At 39.2% G+C, this 21,684-nt stretch overlaps 1 long non-coding RNA gene across 1 annotated transcript in view; it reads left to right on the plus strand.

The window, feature by feature from the left end:
* The window catches only part of LOC142054371 (uncharacterized), a 50,774-nt gene that overhangs the window by 9,870 nt on the left and 19,220 nt on the right, over positions 1–21,684 (plus strand). Inside the window, exons 3-4 of the long non-coding RNA XR_012659498.1 lie at positions 5,067–5,206; positions 7,938–8,070. This is a non-coding gene — a long non-coding RNA (uncharacterized LOC142054371). The remainder of the gene's footprint in view (positions 1–5,066; positions 5,207–7,937; positions 8,071–21,684) is intronic.

Raw genomic sequence — 21,684 nt, forward strand, 5'->3', positions numbered from 1 at the left:
AGTCTTCCAGAAAATGTGTAAGCAGATTTTGGGAGGTAGGACAGTGTACTGTTTGTACACTAATATACAGTACTAAATGTACTCTCTGTTTTAAAATCCCTTAAGACAGACAACGAATTTGAAAATCACTGTAAGAATGTTGTAATCATTGGACTTTAAAAACAGCCATGTCTTCTGTACTGGATCTATGAGTCTAACTTCCCTTTCTCAGTATTCAGCTTCTGAAAGTGAAACATTCCGATTCCAATTTAAAAACAAAATTAATCTAAGAAGACATTTTTAATTTCCTTTGAGAAAAATGAAGCAAAAAGTACCTTGGTCAGTACAATCCCTGTTCTCATGTAGTTCAGTTTAACTGCTGATATGCTTACCCATCTCTTTAAGCCTGATACCCATAAAGGGGCGAGACTGATACACAGAGATTGGTTCTTCATCCTTTCCCTCTTGGCATCATGTTTAGGAGCCTGTTTTTGAATGTGGATCTCTCATCCCAAGGATGTTAACTAATGCTACGGCTGCCACCTCGCTTTGCTAAATCCAGATGCTTCAGTCACAGTGGCCCTGCACTCTGTAGGTTTGAATTCAGCATTTTGTGGGTTTTAAGCACACCATTATATTTCCTATGCTGTCATCTAAATAATTATGTAGTCTGCTCTCGTTGCACTTATCATAGCACTACAGTCTTAACTTTGCTTGCATCTTACCTATTTATGCACAACCTATTACTAAGTCATTGGTCTCCAACACTGGTAACTATCCATTTTAAAATGCAGTCCTAAGTATGGAGTTGCTGCCAGGCACTTTTAGAATTCATGGGAGGGTCTGGCAGTGTTCCTGCAGTTGGAGGACAATGGATGCAGGGACAGCATTGGATAATGTTGTTCAATACAAAATTAGACTTGATATGATAATGGAGTTTCTTAGAGTACAATTATAATGTTTTGAAGTACATAATAAAATTATGTGGGAAATGGTAAACAGCTGAAAAAGCAAAGCATAAGGATTTAAATCATCTCTGAGGCTCTTTCAAGAACAGCAGAGGCACTTAGGCAGTAGAAAGATGCGCATGTCAGAAATGAATAGATTAGATAGGACCCGAAGGCTTATAGACTTCAGAGAGAAAACAGAATGAAGTAAAACTAAATCAATACAGCAGTATGTATATTAATTTTCCAGTATCCCTTATTACTTATTAAACACAGTTTAAGGAAACAAAATAATTTCATTAAACAAGGAGGATTGGGATAACTAACTAACTTTAACTCTTTGAAGATAACATTTATAATAGTAATAAGAAACCCACTACAGGTAAAACATTCTAGCTTTGAACTTTATCAATTCAATCATTATTTTGCCACTAAAGAGAAGGCCAAAAAAATCAAATGTTTATTTATGAGGAATTTATTGTGGATAAAGAATTAAATCATAAGCATGAACTGTAAATTAAAAATTGTAATTAACAGAAATAACAGGAAAAAACAAAGAGGAAAATACAGGTTTTTCTGAAGCACTGAATTATATACACTGGTAATGTTTGGTAAGTAACAGACAATCTGAATAAGGCTTACAAGGTCTTCAATATGTGCAAAAAACCAAGAGTGTTTTAACAAAGACCCTCTTTCACTGGTGTTATCAGCAGCTGATCCCTACCAAGCTTTGTAGGATTAGTGGCAGACAGTGACGAACTTCAGTAGAAATGTACAGACTTGTGGATGCCACAAAGTTCAGTCCTTTTACATCAGCTTTATTTGTGTTTGAGCAGAGTTGCACTAACTCTCTTAACGTATCTGCCAGTCTTTCTTTTGGTGTCACTATCGAATACTAAAAGGTGGTGAAATGTGGTAATGAGAACACAGTTCTCAGTAGCTAAAAGAGTGTATCATCAGTACCCAGAGGAAAAAGAGAAAACAATCCATTGTTAAAGTCTAGATAGGAAGAAAAAGGGACACAATCATGATGTGCCTTAAAATAACAATGAAAGAGATTGCTACCTCAAAAAATGGTTTAAATAGTCCATCAAGAAAATACAGACCCTTAGAATCCAAGGAGATGTTATAACCTGTGCTGTAAGTAATGAATTTATCGTGCCTTGGCACAAAAAGCTATGAGCATATTATCAATGAAGTGAAACAAATCACATGCCAGCATGTTGCTTGGTGTGTAGTAGCTAGTAAGTTTATCTGATTAAAAATAATAATTTAAGGAACCCTTCATTTATGTTAACATTAACATTTACAGTATCGTATGAAGGAAATAAAAAATAAATACTAACAACTGACATGCCATTAAGAATTCAAACACAGTAGTGCTTGTATGCAGTCCAGTTGCTCTTTGTGATGCAGGTAAGGAGCCTAAGGCAGCCCCTTGATTCCTCTGCATTAGCATCCCAAGTACACGAAATAAATCTGGCTCCACGCAACTAGACTGTCAGTATGGGTCAGGGTAAGATGAGCATGAGAACGTGCCCCACACTTGCCATGCGCATGAATGGCATGTCATGGAGGCTGTCTTCACCAGACTGAGAGCTGATGCAATCCGCTCCCTCCTGGGGCCAACCGGGAGGCTGCCCAGGAGATACAGGCTCGCTGAGCTCAGCTTAGGAAACTGTTAGCATTTCCTAGCCTAAATTAAAAGTACCTGAACGGTATTTTTATTAAACTTGCAGATCCAAATCTATATCTTTCTTACTTTGTTATCCACGTGACCAGTCTCACTCATCTGAATTAGATTATCTTCATGAATTAAAAAATCTTCATGAATTAAAAAAGCAAGATGTTATCATTATTTCTGTGTGATTCATGTAGGTTTATGTTAACAGTATCTATAAAAAATGTAAAACAGTCTGAAATTCATTTCAGAAAAAGAGAGCCTCCACAGTTCCACAGCTGTGAATGGTTGCTGAACATCTCTGAAATGAGGCTACTCTGGTGCAAACTGCAAGCAACCTAATTTGACATTTATGACTTTACAATCTAATTTTGTCCTGTAAGAGAAGAATAGATTCTGCAAAAACTTGTAATGAATTCCAGTATATGCTTCAAAGCACATAGGCCATTTTGAAAGCAGCTCAGACTTTTTCTGAAGCATTTTTTGAATGTTGGAAAACTTGTTGAGTAACCCTCTAACCGAGGGAAAAGAATTAGTGCAGTAATTTGAAAGCAATTTATGAGAGTCAATCAAGAGATTAAATGTAACATTCCAAGGAAGTCACATGATTTCCATTCACATATTTTCATTATCTTTACACTAACAGAATAACTCTTGTAAGAGAGGCATTGCAGTGCACAGTTGTTTTTGGCCAAAGGTAGAGATGATTTGCTTTATGATGCCTATCTTTTTGGAAAAAAAAAAAGAAATTTGGAGGAAGTTCTTCAATGCAGGATGTCTGATTATTTGAATAATCGCAGTGGTCTGTCATGCTTCTGTCTTCAGTAGCTCCGTATTTATATTCACACATGTACAACTGCAAAATCAGAACAGGGTAGGTACGCTCTACCAGTGAAGATTCTTAATTTCCTGCATTTAATCAGAAAAACAGTCTAGATACTGGCACGTCCTTTTAAAAAAATTGAGAGATACTGCTTTCCCCAAGTAGGAAAAGGATAAACAGCCGCAAACAGGTTTTCAGCTTCTGTAAATGTACTCCAAAAGAAAATGGAAGTGAAAATAAAAATACTTAGCCCGTATTTATAAACCAGTTATACACAACAATTTATGGAAACCCAGAAAGTGGAGTTAATGTTCACATACATATATAATGAAATTTAAAGTGCATGTATGTTAAATATGTATCATACTGATGGATTCTTTATAAATGCGTAAGAGAGAGATTTATTATTTATATTGCTCCATGACTGTACTAGGTTCTTTTCAGTAAAAAGCGGGATGATGTGTTTCCTTCCTTGTAGACTATAAAACTCAACTTAAGCAAATAGATTGGATTCTGTACCTTTAAATTTGAAACGAGCTATTTTATGGGGATGGGATGGTGTGCAAAATAAAATGTAGCCATAATTGTTAAGGTTTGTGACATACTGTGTATGGCTCAAGCTGTTCTATCTATTCCTATACGCATTCAATTAAAGAACCCATCTTCAATGATGTATTCTAGCACACTCCTGGGACCTTATCCAATGTCTTTAGCTATCTGTTTTACATGAAACCAATTATTGTAATATCTCTAATGTCTAAGTGGTATTGTCATGAGTGCCATTTTAGCATGGTCCAAAGTATTTATTTCTATGATATTATCTATCTACTCTTCAAATTTATTATGCTTTCAAGAATATCCACAGAGTCACATTAGCATTTTTGTATCCCACAGCCAAATGTTCAAGCAAAATTTAATATGAGATAGTCAGCTGACTAAACTCAGTGCTCTCCACTTCTATGTACATAAAATGACCTCTTGCTGGTGCTTAACCTCTCTCTATCCTCATTTTAAGTTCCCTGTGACAGCCCATGTGCAATACTTGTTCTGATGCTCTGTTTTTCCCTGGTGCTGTGGGATGCTAGCTCAGCTCTGCTATGGACTACAATTACCATCTGGAAAACTCTGGGACTAAGAATGAAAGCAATGTTACAGGAGTTTGCAGAAGTAAGGTTCTGTCTCCTGTTACCGCAAATTATTGCTATTTTACAGCAATAATAAAATGTTCCCACAAGCACTGAGGTCTCAGTTGTGCCGCTATTTGACCATGTGTATGAGCTAGTGCAGTTCTCCTGTGTACAATTCTGCCTTTCCGGAAGTATGGCGGGATGATTGCCTAGTCCAAAAGAATGTTTAGACTTTTGCATTAACATAATATTTGTTTGTTGCAAAACAGTGTGTCATTTTCATAAATTATTATTAGCAGGTTCTGACCTCGTATTTGCACGAAAAGTGCTGTTTTTGTAGAAAACTCCAAACAACTGTGAGGTAGCTACGCATCATTATCATTACTGTTGCCAATGTCATAGTTTGTTATTGGTAGCTCACTTTTGCTGATTGATATTGTATAACAGGCACTGTATGAGCTCTTCAGTGAATGGCTCTCAATTTATAACAGAACTTTCATTTGTGCCAGGAAGTTATCAAACCTATCATCAGAACCAGTGGAGAACTTTAATTTGGTGATGTTTTGGACTCACTTCATAAAAGAAAAATAGCTGAAATGTAATGGAGTGGCAAAACACGGTACTTGCACCTGAAGCACAGTAATGGGAGGTATGCAATGATTCCGTGGCCAGGTACAGTGGGATGACCTGTTTTTTCATTTGAGTGAATTTACTGTGTGTCTCCTGAGGAACTTGCCAACAAAGGTTTAAGGAAAGACTATGTGTTAGGGTTTGTCTTGTTAAGGAGGTCCCAGAACGATTTAAATCTTTTCAGATGAGACATGGACGTACAGCAAAGTGTGCTGTTTCAAACAAAGAAAAGGTACTTACTGGTATGACTATGGGGAGGTAGTAGTAAAACTGCATTGAGGGATGGATGCCTGCATGAATAGCATATTAAAGGTGGACTATAGCAAGACTGAATATCTGGCTGGAAGCTCATCATCTTCTAAGCTGCTCCTGTCCCCTGCTAGCCAAGACATTGCACAGTCACTCTAGTGTAAAATATCTGAATGCACTTTTATTTTCAACCTGAGAAAAGGAAAGAACAATTCTTCCCAATGAATACTAAGAAATCTGTGTTTTGAATAGGCAGGACACGTTCGTTTTTTTAAAGATCTCAAAAATCCTGAGATCTTGTGTTCTTTCTGAGGAGTTCTCTGTTGGAAAAACATGCGGTTAGCCTTTCTTCCACTAGGACTGGAAATCTATTGAGTCTGCAACCTGGAAATCAGCCTTGAGCTGAAACAGACTTACTGACTCAGTATCAATGGGAAATATAATTCTGTTGCATCCTTTTGTCATATGCTTATCAAATATGCTATTACATTAAGAGTATTTTGATTCTGTATGCAATATATAATATAAATAATAAATTCTTTGACTTCCACTTCACACAAGATTGTGTATACTACATAGCTGAACTGTAGCTGCATTTTCTTTCATTTTCCTAATTCCTGTGAGTTAAATTTTTAATCACTAGCCTGCTCTAACAGCTTCTTGAATTAAGCTTCCTCAGGCTGGTGGTGATGGTGATTTTCAGCTAAAACTGTAGTAAATGTGCCTTGGAATAAACATTATAGAATGGTAGATTTTAAAAGAAAGGAAATGGTTATTTATTGAGTCTTGCTGGAGGGGCTAAAATAGTATAAATAAACAGAAGAGAAGGCAGAGACCAAGGGAAGTAGGGTCTATAAGGCTAATTTAAGCATATTTGAAACCTCTGCAAAATTCAGTTGGAAAATGAAAGAATTGCTGTATGATATTCTTTTCCACTTGGCCCAAAGTCCTGTACTACAGTAAAAAAATCAGTATTTATCAGCACATTCAGCAAGGGCAAGCATGTTGTTAGGTATAGAGCATTATAGGATTTCTCATTTAAGATTAACCCTAAGAAGTTACTAAACACTTTGATGGAAAAAAGCAGCTGAAATAACAGGCTCCAGCAAAAGAAAGCATATATCAGCAGAGGAATTTGTTGGGTATTGCTTTGTTCTTTCTTGCTTGTCTTTACCAAAGGAGGCAGAAACATCACTTGGACAATTAAATACGGAATAGGGCACACCCAAAGAAGTCTGGTACTATGACCTTAGAAAAACCTCAGAAAGAAAAAGAGATTTTTGATGAGGTTTTGGATGGGAGAGATTAGGGGATGGGAGCTGTAGAATTATGCACTATTATTTTGATTTTTCATGTATTTAGGCAAAGAGAACCTGTTTGTAAATAAAGGTAAGAAACACAGTAATTGCCCCAACATCAGCTTCTCCCTGGAGTGACCCACCTAGAACCCAGAAAACTGGTTAACCTTTTGAATCAAAAGGCAATAAGAATGTATGTTTGGAAGCAGGGGGCAGGAAATATTATTAGGACCCAGAATAAACTTGCAGTGTGCCAGGACATCTGTTCTCCCAGGATTCATTTTACCACCACAAAATCTGGAATGGAATGATCATAACTGGTATTCTGCACTGTCATTCAGCTCCGGACTATAAGCAATAGCAAAGCAGTAAACAACATTTCAGCCTGTCCTTTTGGAGGCAACCCGTACTACTTCTGGGCTTCTTCCTTCTTGTAGCACAGTGTGAACACACCCAGGCAGTTGAAATGAAACAAGCAATGATATTCAGGTACACAAGTGTACCAGTAAAAGGGCCAGGTATCTGCTAAGGGACCAGCAAAAAGAGGAGAAACTTAGCAAAATGAGCATTTCCGGAGCGGGATTTAAGTGAGGAGTCAGGGATTGCTGAAGCAGTTCTTGTGCTGATCTTCTATTTCATTGTTATCATTACTTTGCATAGTCAACTCAGATCAGGCAGGTAGTTCAGTAAAGTGGGTTTGATTGACAGATTAATTACTGGAACCATTCTGATGCTATCTTAAAATACAGGAGGTGATTCCAGAAGCATTTCTCTGGAGTGTACTTGTTAGTACAATATACTGAAGGACTTAAGAAGAGCTGGATGAAGAATTTAATGTGGTTTAGCAGTAAAGAATCCACAGAATCATGCCCAAATAGGTGGCAACATATTCTATTTATAGAAATACAAGTTATAAAATAGCTCTGGGTTTGGTAAATATGAGTAATTCTTTTTTGTTTTAGTAAAATTCATTAAAACAGATTATAATAAAGGTACTTTTAAAAGCAATTGAATAATAACTTGAAGACCAAAAAGGAATGGCATCGGTAGTATGGCTTGCAGAGTTGTCCGGGCCTCTGATTTCTGAGCAAGAATCGTTTCAGTATAATAAAAGGGGACCCTCATTACAGCAATATTCTTAACTAAGTCCCTGTAATCCTCTTCCGTATCTAATTAATCTCTTTATTGGTTTGTCTCCTCTAGGATGCAAATGCAGTGATGTGTGTTAATTATAAAATCATAAAAATTTAGGCAGAAGTGGCACAGCCCACATCCCAAGATTGTACCACCATTGTTCCTCACGAGGCCTTGTCTGAGCAGCTCCTAAAGACTTAGAGTGAGTATAATCACTGGGAACAGCTGATTCCAGTGTTCTGCTCCTCGCTGTTAGAAAGTTTTGAAGACTATTATGAGGCTTTCTTTTGTCTTTCCTACACAGAATAAATCATCCTTATTCTTCGAACCTTTCCTTATGTTTCTAGACCTCCAATTGCTCTTATTGCTCCCTTACGGATTCTGCCCAGGTGATGATGTCTTCTATGCTTTCACTGAAGTGAGAGCAGATGATGGAGGGTTCGTATCAGTGGCCAAGAGACCGCTGCACATTCTGCATAGCTGCAGTGTCCCCACTACGCCACCCTCAGCATTTGTGCCCTGGCAGTTGAGAAATTTCCCCAGAAGACCAAGATTCCTTCTCGTGCTGAAAAACACCTTCTACTGAGTAACAGCAGGTTGTAAGGGGCACTAGGTGGGATGGATGCAGCAGGACATATGATGCAGCACACTAAATCTGGGGTTTAAACCATTGCAGTTGCCCATACACCCTCTGTCTTCAGAACTACAGTCGTCTTTGTGGAGCTCAGCCCTCTGTTACATTTTAACAAATTCTGTTACACTTTAACAGTTTTGGACTGCAGTTGCACTTCTCATTTGCCAAGCAGAAAAGTTGCAATAATAATTTTGGGGGCTATTAAGACAGTGTTAGGAATAATCAGTGAAATAACAGCCTCTGGGATATAGGCTGTGCCAGCCCTATGCCTGGTCTGGCGTAGGCTGGGTGTCTGGGATGCAAAGCAGGGCAAGCGCCATTAAAAAAAGACTGGGAGCAAGATTTGGAGAAAACAACTGTTTATTGCTTTCAGTCCAGCATATGCATAATTTCACAGCACAGCAAGCAGCGGGCAGGGATTTTGCATAAAATAGTCGGTCAGGGCATTCTGCACAATTTGCCCCTCCCATTTATCCCGGGTGAGTGAACAAGCTGTGGCAGGCACAGGTGGTGACCGTGGCTCCACTTGGGCTTCTCGCTCTCTGCCTTGTGCCATCTGCTCCTCTTTGCTCCTGCAAATACCATGCAGGAGACAGCAGAGAAGCAGAATCCTGTTAAGGTTAGTCTGAGATCTGACTCTTCCTTTTAAGGGCTATTCCTCTGGCCTTCAGGTGATCAAGCACATTTTCTACAGCAATTCCCCCATATTTGGAGCTCCTCTCATGTCTGTGAGGTATCTCTCTTCTCACGGGACAAGATGGTTTTGGAGGGGGAGTCCCTTTATCTTCATGGCTAGAGCGAATTCTTCACAGAGAAGTCTTAGTTGAGTCCCCTCTCTTTTTACAGTGCTCTGGTACCTGAAGCTGATCACGTCTGGGCTGCTGTCCCCCTCAACCCCAGATGCATGTTCCTATCCCTTGCATTGCACAAGCTCATACAATTATGTGGTGAGCTGGCTCTGGGAGCTGCTCTGGCTGAGAAATAATCACTTTCTTTGTGGAGCCAGCTGTCATCCCCCTGAACTGTCTCAGCATGTGGTTGCATTAGAAGCAGCGCTAGCAAAAAATGACGGGAACGCTGTTGGGAAGTGAGGGTTGGCAGGACTACAGCAGCCCAGATTTAGTACCATTGACTGCTGTACAATTGCACTATTTCTCACCTTGATGTGTGTGATGTACTTTGAATGCATTCATATCACTTCGCACAGCTCTCTGACCACTTCCATGGAGATACCCAGCCTGCTGCTGCTGCTTCTGCTGCTGCTCGAGCTGGAGGTGAAGGTGGTGTGTTGCTTGTGCAGTAATAGGTTACAAATGGTGATGTAAGACATTGTGTCTGCTGCTGAGCTAGGTGGTAATGGTAGGTGATTGCACAATGCATAGCTCTCACACTTAGGGTTGTGGAAACATGACCTAAGTGTACAGCTTGGCACCACTTCCTCTGAATTCCCTCTCATACCTCCTTCTGAATATTTTTCCAATATGTCAAAATCACTTTGAATTCTAATCCTGTCAGCCAATATCCTTTCAGTCCCTCGTAGTTTCACATTGTCTGCCAATTTAATAGAAATGTTCTCTAATCCATCATCCAGGTTACAAATGAAACTTTGAATGAAACTGGACCTGGGCCAGATTCCTATAGGCTCAAGCTTGACAGAAAAATGCTGCTTGATCAATCCCTCAGTTTTGACAGTGGTCCATTGATAATTACTCCTAGCATATTGTTATCCAGTTAGGTTTTGTACCTGCTTTCCATTAGTTTCAACTAAATGTCTTCTAAAACTCATCCCTCCCAACTGCATCCCACCTTTGCTGTGTTAATGGGCTCTTACATACCAAGATGCTGGGCACTTTCAGGGACAGCTTAATTGACCTCTGAAGGCAGCTTATTTCTACACTTAAGGACACTTGAACACATAGTATCTAATCCTCCCACAATGGTGGGAAATTAATATGGTGATTTCACAACAGAATGACAATAAATAAATTACCTGTCACTAGACCACATTTTCTGTCAGCATTTGCAGAGCCTGGAAGCCAGCATCTTCCCCTACCCTTTCTTTTGTGCATGTGAATGAGAGATCTGCTGACTTTTTCCACAGAAAAGCAAAAAAAAAAGCGAATTGTCATTAGTGGTCACTGTTCTCCACAGTTTTGCAACGAGCAAGGCTGTTTGTGCTTTTCTTCATGGAAGTAGAACATGTACGTGGCATCCCCATGGTAGTAAAACTCACACACTGTTCAAAGCAATAGCTCCTTGCACACATCGATAGGCAATTGGGGCTGCAAACCCAGATGCCCCCAAAGTAAGCCTTGGTAACTACATGCTATGATATAGCTTCTTGAGTGTTGGTCTTTAAAATACTATGTTTGTTCTTTTATCTCACTGTTTTAGAGCTCCCTACTTGCTGCACGTAATTATCACTAAAGTGAAGAAGATGGCAGGTGATCCCTGCCACTCTCTATTTAGCTATTCACTTCAGTGGTAAACAGAAAGCCAAGGAAAAATGTTCATGGCACTGGAACTATAGAAATAATGTCAATTAATAATAGCTAAAGAAAGAAGAAAGGCCATTCAATCTTTCTTTCCACAATTTTCAGAGGAAAGCTTAGCTGGAGGCTTAAGACCAATATTATTTATTAGTCTTCCTTAACTGGAATTAATATTAATAATTCAATGCTATACATAAACCAATCGCCGCCTCCATTTTTGCCCAGAGGCCAGTGCTTGCAGTCTGGTGCAATAGTGTGTGTCTAGAGACAGCTTTGGGTTTGCTTAGGGAGAAGGTATTAGAAGGTGCACATGTATCCTGCCAACCTTGAAGACACAAAATCTCCTTTACGCATAAGCAGACAATCATCTAACAGAGTATAAAATACTTAATTAGCTTATCACTTAATCACTTTAAGGTGGGTGAGGAAATGTTTTCTGCCACCGGATAGCATTTGTATGGTGATATGAGCTCACTGCAGTGATGGTAGTCAGCTCAGAGATGTTATTTTCTCTCTTATTATACAAGAGACAAATTGTAGAAATCACCAGATTCTTTTTCCATTGTAACTGAATCACTTTGCTGGTTGTGATAAAGAAGTCTCTGTAGTAAGTTGGATAGAATTAGGTCACGGCAACATGCAGTCAGTCTCTGAGTCTGCCAGATATTTCAGTTTTGACCTTTACTGTCCACAGTACTGGAGTTAATTATGACTAGAGAGTACTTACCATTTTTAGTCTTCAGAGAAATCTCTTAGCCAAACTGCTTACTTAATGTTAACGTAGTGTCTGTTGGTAGCTTGTACTCTTTTTAAGACTGTGTGGCATCTACCACCATTGTAGCAGACCATGACAATGACCTTCAAAGTTGCATTACGTTTAGATGTTACATCTGGAAATCACTTAGCACAATGTCTGTATGGTATAGGGTACACGGTTTCCTTTTGCCCTGCACCTTGCTAGGTAATATTGCCATAAATTCAAGGGAAATATGATCCCGCTCTAATGTTTACTATTTTATATTCACTTTCTGGGATATAAATTAGTACCTGGTTCAGGGCAATGATGAAAATATCTTCAGACAGAAAGTCATTAAGTCTGTATCTTTCCCTATGGCTGGCTGAAAAATCTGTGGTGCATGGTACTGCATGTCTAAGTGCGACTTAGCACTTTTGGAAACTGCCAGAGAACGTCCAAAAAGTTGTTGATGCTGTCCCACTGCTTGCAAGTAGTAGTAGGAAAAAAAATAACAGGAAAGGCAAGAAAGCCCCGATCACTCACAGAAGACTGCTATTCTGAAATAGAGAAACTTATTCTGATAGCACCAAATAGGAACAGATCTTTCAGAAAAAGGTTCAAGGTCTCTTTCAAGGGGATGTCTACTGGAGAAGCATTGGGTTATTGTCCCCTGAAAGCAGGAAAAGGATCACAGTAACAATAAGAGCTGTGTGGGAGGTCCTTCACAGTATGCCTTGATTAAAGAAAGATGAGTATGTATTTAATTCTAATTTTACTGTCTGAAAGAAGAAATAAAATGCTTAAGGAAAATGTATTCCTAAACTCAAAGAAATCAGCCACAGTCTAATAGCTTTAATGCAAAGATATCTGCCCACAGTCTAGAGAGATGTTTTATGAAGCAGACAGCTTCTGACACTACTGTGGCAGTGGCAGCCAACTCTTGCTTGAATAAAGCAGCCAACAAAGATACATAGCATATCATTTAAGAATTTTCTATGCTGCTGTTTTCACAGCTATGGAGATATTTCTCCTTAAAGCAAAGGAAGCAGGAATATTAGTAACCACTACTGTAGGTTACCACCCTCCAGACTTTTTATGAATAAAACCTAACATTTCAAGCCTTAAGCACTCATTAATATTTTTTAGCTCCCAGGAACTACAGCACCCATTTTATTAAAAACCCTTTCAAGCTTCTCAGCAAGTTTCCTCATAAAATCCAGCTGGTTAATTCTGGTAAAGTTAACTAATATTCTTTTTTTCCTTAAGGATTTACCCTTCTTTATCAGTTCAGATAAATATCTATCTAATTGACCCAAAGCACCACAATAAAGCAATGATGCGTCCTGAATGGAAAGACAAAGTGTAGAGAAGGACTCCTATAAGGAGGGGTTAATTTTCACAGTCATAGTCATGTCCGTGTGTCTGTCCTATCCCATCCCCCTGCAGTCCTTACTCTGTTTGTTTAAACATTTAAGGCATTCTTGTTTTTTCAAAATACTTTTTTTTTCCTAGAGTTCAGGCCTTGAGATAATAAATCTACAAATTTTGTCAAGGTAGCAAACATACTTCAGCTACGAGTTTCTGAGGTTATATTACAAACAGTTGTCTGCAGAAATGTTGTTTTAACACCTCTTTCTCATAGACATCCTGGATGCTCAAGTCACATATTTATTGTCAATAAATGTTTGCAGCAACTTGCTAAAGATTTGGGCATTTGCCCACAGCCTAAATTTAATGCAAGTCAAGATATAAACATCGCTGGTTTAAGCCTTTGTAGTATATTAGAGATAGCAACTATTTTTCCAGTGTTTGTTTTTGTATGGTTCCCTACAGAGACCGAAGAGACTTATTTCTTTCCCCAAGCACAGGAATAACAGATGGTGTCAGTCAGGTAGACCTGCCAGGATGTGTATGAACAGACAATGAAGAGATGAGAAGATTTACTTTGGAAACACAATAAAGAACAGCAGCCAAAATGTCCCTTTTCATAATTGCTTGGGCAAGAAACTTCTCCTTCCTTCTTCTTCTTCTCCTGAGCCCAAAACAGCGATAAGGGGATCAGCTCAAATGTGTTTAGATGCAGCTTGAAATTTAAAGAGGGAGGTTGGGGCAGGGACCAGACTGAAAGTCCTGCAGAAGGGCCTTGAATTCTGAACTGTTGAGCAAAAGGGACTCCCACAAACTACAAAAACTTGCTTTTCCATTTAAAGGTTTCTGATAGATGAGTAGTCAGAAGAACAGAGATAAGGCCTTTCTTTCTCTAAAATCTAAGAATATGTTCAAGTGCTGCATTCTGAAAACACTTTTCTGTGTTACAGCAAGCTTCTCTTGATTGTGGAGTTCGTCGTAGTTCTGTGTCCAAATGGCATTTTCAGTCCACCAAAGATGTCCTTCTGGGAGCTTTGGGTGAATTAAAAGCTGCTTATGAAGCCAGTCACCAGTTTCCAGGGCAGGGGGGCTACGGTACAAAGTAGCGGCTCAGGGGCTCATGCTGAGAAAGAACAATTCTGGAAAATATGTTAAAAAGGTGGAGTAAATGATGGGAACTGAGGCAGTATCCTACAGCATTTGAAGTTTTCTCACATTTCATTCTTCAGTGAATTCCTGACAGAAGAGGTTACATGAAAAAACTTGTGTTTTCCAAGGCATCGGTTCATAGAACACCATAAAAAATTGGAATATGCAAATCACATGCATAGGTTTTCTCATGATGAAAGGCTTGACATATCCCTGTTTGTGCAGTGTTTTGATTTAGAGTGTGAGGCTGCTTAACCTGGTCTGTCAAAGCCCTTTAAGCCTTTGGTCACAGTTCTGCCCATTTCATATCCGTATGACCCATTCTTGACTGACAAAAAGGGTGTGATTTCCTGTCATGGTAGCTCAAGCCAGGGCATATCTATTTGTGCAGGTGTAAACCACAGCGATACAAGGTGCCTGATAAGATCCCAGTGTGGTGGTTGCATGATGATGGTGTTTGAAACGGTTTCAATACCCTCTCTCTAAAATGGAGTAATTTCAGGTTAAAAAAAAAGAAAATTACTTTTCAGTGGAAAATTATAAAAATAATTCAAGTGGACATTGTTTTGTTCTGCCTCCTTAAAAGGTTAATGTGATAAGGAAGGAAATGTTTCACTTCTCTGTTACAATGCCTTTTTGTAACTTTTATATTTATAATTATAATTCAAATATTTTTAAATTTCTCATCTTAGAAAAAGATGCTACTGTTTGTCCTGATTTAGGGCAAAATATTAAAAAAGCCTTGGTGGTTTTAGTTTTGAGCAGGTCTAATTATTTTTCAGCACTACATATGGGAAAAGATAATGTATTTTCAAGCAAGCTTGTCAGCTCTTCAAGGGATCTGTGGAACGAGTGAGGAGGACATGAGAGATATATATTTATAGAGCTCAGTTCCAAGTTTTCTTGAGCCTATGGCAGCAGCACACAAGACAGCCTGGCCCTGAAATGCTTACACAGGACAGCTGGTTTGTTGTCCATCTGGAGCACTGTATTCTGACACTTGAGATCATGGGATATTGAAAACACAATTTGCTGGATGTGGTTCCCCATGACCCACATGACAGTGGGTCTCTTCACACAGCTACCGGCCTCGAAATTCCTGCCTCCCCAAATTCCCTCTCCCCTGAAAGAGAGCAAAGGCACTTAGCCCCTGTTTGATAGCTTGAGTAACTGCCAGGATGCTGGGAAAAGCGGGAACTTGAGGCAGAAAGTCAGGTAATAAGTAGCCTTCGTAGCAGATCCATCACAGGAATCCCTGCAGGGGTTCCAGGGGGACTTAGACGGAGATTAACCAGGACCATTGACTGTAGTTCAGCTTTATGCTAGGCTGGCTGCTGTTCTCGCTGGCTGCTGCAGGAAGGATGTAGCTCCTTCCACACTGCTGCTCTAAAGCCCCTTGCAGCTCTTCCCAGAGACCATAGTATCCTGCCTGCTATTACAATAAATTATATTCTAGTGTACACAGGCACGTGTATAGAAGTATAGCTACTTTTGCAGAAAATGTGAGAAAGACAGTCCATTCTGAGCAGGAACTTTTCTTCCATTCACAGCTGTTCCTCTCCTTCTCAGAGGTTTAGTCTGTTCCAGCTTACCCAGATAATTTACTCAAACTGCTGAGCCAGCAAAAAAAGCCCCTAAGCCAAAACAAAACCAAAAATCCCCCAAAACTCCTGAGCGAAACAAACTAGGTTAGTCATCTCACTTCCGAATACCACCTAATGCTCCGGTATTAAGTGGTGGTGTGCAGGAAGCAGGAGCTGAGGACCTTTCAGGAAGTTGCTCACATACCTGGCCTCTGCTTCCCTTGCTTCCTGAGGACTCCAGCACTTATGGAGCCACAAAGAGCCCTGAAAAACCTGATATTTCAGGGTTTATATTTTTCTCAGGAATACAAAGTTTATGTTTGTAGACCTTACCCTTCATTGGCATGATGATTTGTAGCTCTGCCTGTAGCGTTAGTCACAATATTTTGGAATTTATTTCAGTAACTGTTGAGAGTTCTGCTTTCAGATGTAGAGTGCAGCTGAAAACCACACTAATGTAAAGAATGGTTTTAGCGATGGGTAGGAAGAGCAGGGATTACTCGGGCTACTGGAAAAACTTACTCCATCCTGCAGTCAAATTCCTCATGCAGTCAAAGGGGAAAGCAGAGGCTTTTAGTGTGTATAAATTAGCCTGGCAACAATAACCTTAATTATGGTACAGCCATGACAAAATTCTAAGTCCACTTCAGCCTTCCTTTCCAAAAGTGAATTCAGCTTTCTTCTGAGAGACACATATTAAAGATTTTAAAAACAATTGTGTGTCCCATTTCCTGCATGGGACCTTAATCTTGTAAAATATATTCATTGCACTTTAAGGTTATTTCTGTCTTGTTTTGATGCTACAGATTTAAAGAATGAGATCATTTCTGCTGGATGGCCAGCTGTTTAAGAATCTGCATATCTTTTTAAGAAGTGCAAGAGGAAAACACAATGTCCTCACCAGAAAAACAATCAGATAATAAGAGTGCATCTTAATTAATTGGGAAAAAAGAATCAGACATGATGTGTGGATGAATCAGCACAGACAAGAATGCCTGTGACCCAAAAAATGTTTAATCTTGAAGTGACTGCCCAACTTGATGTGGAATTACTTTTACCTCTTGCACTGTAGTTTTCCATCTTCACTGTATAATAATCCTAATATGCTAGATTTCCATGCTGTGCTAATTCTGCTGATTTTATCACAAGTTCTGGGAGTGCTGGTCTTCTTAAGGCCCAGTTCTAGAAGTGATAAAGGAGGAATCTCAGATATTCTTTCAGATAAAGGTTAGTTTCTTATCACTCTGGCTACAGGAAAAAATTATAAACATAATGAAGATCAACCTAGAATTTCTACAATATTTTTGTGTTGCCCATTGCTTGATATTTTTTTTTAAAGCTGGAGACTGGCAGAAGAGCTTATGTGTTTTAAATCCTTACCCAATTAAAACCACCAGCGGAAGTTAAGTGGAGTTGCAACATGCAGCAAGATTGTTATTCCAAATTTTATACCAGGGAAAGGTGAAAGAGAAAGGCCATGTGGTTTGCTCAGAGGTTAACATGCAGTCACTGCCTTGCTGTTGCTATACATTTCAGATGGAATGAAACATGGTCACTAGGTTTCCAGATAAATTATTTTTTTCGTCGCTTTACCATTCCTTTAGATTATTTCTTATTTAACCGTTGTTTCTGGCCTTGAATTTAAAGGAACATTATCAGAGTTTGAGATACAAGAATTATAGTCATTTGAACAAATTTCAGCATGTTGATTGATTTATTATGATGTTTGCAGCACAGAGAGCGCATTTAATTATAGCAGAAGGCGCTTTTCCTTTACATGGAATTGTTCAATTATGAATTCTGTGGTGGCTCTGCAAATGGAAAGAATGACTGAACTTGAACAATAAAGCAAAAGACAGACACTGCTAATACTATGTTGGGATGCGGTTAAAGACAGAGCTCATGGGAAAGCAAAGTACTCGCACATATACAATCGTTGTATCATCAATTAATTATTATTCAGAATGTTTTCCACCAAACTCTTATCACTGATGAATGAAAACAAATTCTGAAGCCATCTCTGCTGAAGGGACATGCCACTTTATTACAACTGCTGAAGACAAAGGTACAGAAAAGTCTATTATTTGATCTGCTTTGATGATGTCCTGATAATTTGCTACAGTGGCAAACAGTTATACAAGGATATATGGGAAATTAGGCCAAATTTCTAACAAAGACCTTTAGTATTATTATAACCAAAATGCTGTTGAAAATAAGAAAAGGTAAAGTTCCACTGAATATTTTTATTATGTTCCTACTCTATATGTTGGCAGTTATAAATCCTCCTCTACCTGAGGAGGCTGCGCCATTCTCCTGTTCAACTCTTCTCTATAGGCACTGAATATTTCATCTTGATTCTGCCACTGTCTCCTACTTACAAACTGTCACAACTGACCTATCACTCTTAAACCAGTAAAAGACATTGTTTTGCAAACGTTAAATAATGTCAGGAACTTTCATCCCCCTGAGGCCAAAAAACCAGCAGGATTTTAAAAGGATAACAAAACCCTCTCTCACAGGGCTTTCATGGCATGGGATGTGAACGTTATGAGAATATAAACCCCGCTGCATTTTACCTTTGTATCCTGAACACCTACAGGGCGTGCAATGTGCTGAAGTGCTTTTCAACTCATTATCACACACTGCTGTATCTTTACCATGTTAAAGTCATACCTCACTTGTTCTTCACCTCTGGTGACAATGCCCTTCGCCTCTTTCATAACTTTTCTTCTTTTGGAAAGCAGAGAGTTTGCTGGAGGATGATGAGCCTTTCGTGAGAGCCTGGGCATGGCCTGCTGGATCAGGCCCCTCTCCATGCAGCACCGTCCCCAGCAGTGGCACTAGGAGGTGGGACAGGCATCTTGGCAGCACAGCTTGGTACAAGTCTGAACAGCAGGTGGAGAGAGTAACTCGGAAGTCCAGCCAGTACCTTCCCCTGATCGTTTGTGGGATGTAGGAAAAGAACCACAAAGAAGATGTATATAAAGATTCTCAAAGACCTTTGATTCAAGCTGAGTTAGCTAGGAAAAACTGAATTGGAAACAACAATAATCTTTCAATTGAAGACAACTGAATACAGCCGGATGTAATAACAGTTAATGTCTGCCTCATTCTGGAGGTATTTCAAAGACAGTAGCTTTCCCAAAGAAGAAATTATAAGTAAAATTTTGTAAGGAGAAAGAACTAAGAAATATTTTAAAGGCAGCTGGAAGATCTTTTTGGTGAACTTATTAAATGGCCAGATAGTTATGATTCCCCGGTTCAGGAAAAAATAGAAGAACTGTTTATGAGAAATGTAAAAAAAAAAAAAAAGAAAAAAAGAGAAATGTGTGAAGTTGATGAAGGAAGCCAAAGGCATTAAAGAAAATTTATGGTCTGCAAGGCTTAAAGCAATACTTAATTTTACCTGGGGATAAGGTGGCTTGTGCTGACTGAGGAGGACCTTACTCATAGAGACAAACCATAAAAGATTTTTCATCCACAAGAGAAAACCTATGCAAAAATCAGTCATGAGTGGGAAATAGAGGCAGAAAGGGATAAGTTTCAATCTGACAATCCATGTAAGCCAAAGCAACAACTGCTGCCAAAATGGCCACCCCTACTTGCTCCCATCCTCATGCTGCAGCTGCCTCTTCCCATGCCCTCCCTGGCACTGACGCTTGTCTGACCTAAGGGAGTTGAGCTAGCAAAAATGTGTTGACTTGTATTTTTTTAACTAGTAGCATGTTTGCTGTTAGACTTTTTTTTAACTGGCCTGTGATAAGATCAGGCAAATATCAGCACAAGGGCTAAGGCAAAGGGTGGGGAAGGGGAGGGGGACTGCATTTTAGTGGCAGATTGCCATTGGAATGGCTTTGCTGTGTTTAAAACCATACCCTTAAACTCACCTCTTTGGAAAGTGTTTTGCTTTATAGTTCCAACTTCACCAATCACAAAAGAACATCCCTCCGCTAATGTAATTTTTAAATAACGTGCAAGGAGTGGGAAGCAGTAGACATTGTTGTGGTTGTAACTACTGCTTTCTCCTGTGTTATTTTGCTCCATTTATCCCTGAAGAAAATGATGGGAAGAACCTATCGCTACGACAGCCTTTACAAATGCATTTTATCTCCTTTTTCTTTCTTACCATTTGTGCTTTTTTTTTTAAATTTTAAAATAATGGAACAAAAACAGTTTCAAAAGACACAGCTGTGAAGTTAGCTTTTAGCAGGAGAATGGTATACAGAGCAATTGTGACAAACTGTAAACTGATTTAATTCAGGTTGCCATATTTTTACACATCATGCACTTTTAAGAGACGGATAGTGTCTTGCTTAGATCAGTACTTACAGTCATAAATTTTTCTCCCCAGTTCTTCAAGAAGTGAAGTCCTACTGTCTCTGTGTTTCCCTCCTTCTTCTTAAAAAACATCTTGGAAGAGCCATAAGGACCACTTCTTATATTATAATCTAATATTTTTATTTTGGGGAATTCCAGAGTGTCCCCAGCAAGGATGGAAAGAACAAAACCAAATGGTTTGGAAGGGACATTTAAAGGTCACCTAGTCCAACCCCCCTGCAATGAGCAGGGACATCTTCAACTAGATCAGGTTGCTCAGAGCCCCATCCAGCCTAACCTTGAATGTTTCCAGGGATGGGGCATCTACCGCCTCTCTGGGCAGTGCTAGAGAGGTGTTCCACTCTGTTCCAGTGTTTCACCACCCTCATTTTAATAAATTCTGCCTTTTAGTTGGGGTCTCCTGTGGCAATCAATGGCTTCAGGAATACTCAGCTAAGCTGAATTTTACCAGACACAAGCATCAAAGCCTCAGAAATGTCCTCCTAATGGATTTTATGGTATGAGAACCATTCCTACCTCCCATTTACGATCAACTAGTTCTCTTGAGCAGCTCTCTTAATCACCAGATGATCTCTGTGGAAATTAGGGTGGTTTTTTTAATTTGAAAAAAGTTGTTTAGGAATGTTATTTATCTTCTGTTAATTGCAGCTGGAAAAAAAAAAAAAAGAAGTAAAATACAGTGGGGCCAGCAGCTTTCTTCAGTGACAGCGTTTTCAAACTACTGACTTAAGCCATGCATCCTCTGTTCAGGGCTGTAGTATATGCACGTTTTACCCTGTCATGTGAAGTCAGTGATGGATAGGATTCTTCCTTTTCTCCTAAGTAACAAACAGTTAAAGGTTAGGTCCCTCTTCTTTTTCTGCCTGTATTGATTTAATTATTTCTTTTCAAAAGCAACAGCTGGTCTGCTAAAAACAGATTGAACAGGAGAGTCTTGAAATTTAGTGAAAAGGCAGTAAGTCTGTGATCATTCTAGTCTTGAACTGAAAATGAATTCTACAGGTGCATTCACTCTCCTCACCACCCTGAGATTCCTGCCCTGCTCCATCCCAGTCCACATCCAGCTTGCTGTGAACCCTGCTGAGAAACCTTACCAAATTAAAACAAGTGGTACCAGTGGGTAACAGTTTCCTTACCTCTATAATCAAATCTAACAATATTTATGTGTTTTCCTGGTTTAGCTATGCCCCTTCCTGAAACTCCATCTTTACAAATGCAGGAGTAATATTTTGCTTGACGTGCTGTGTGTATCACAGTGTAAAAGCACTGTGAGCCTGTCCTCAGATCCTCTCATGAAAATGGAGTTGACTGTACAGGTCTAAAATTCCCTTTAATGTAAATTGTCAGCCTCAGACACCAAGAATTTGCTGTCCATATCATCATAACTTTCAGAATGATTTCTGAGATCACAAGTCCAGCACTAAACTTTCTGTAACTGAATGAAAATAGAGGACATTTCTGAAGGAAGGTAGAGGAGCCACGCAGTAAAACATATTTTTTAAGCTGAAAGATTTTT

The sequence above is a fragment of the Phalacrocorax aristotelis genome, chromosome 3 (assembly GCF_949628215.1).
Source record: "Phalacrocorax aristotelis chromosome 3, bGulAri2.1, whole genome shotgun sequence".
Lineage (NCBI taxonomy): Eukaryota > Metazoa > Chordata > Aves > Suliformes > Phalacrocoracidae > Phalacrocorax > Phalacrocorax aristotelis.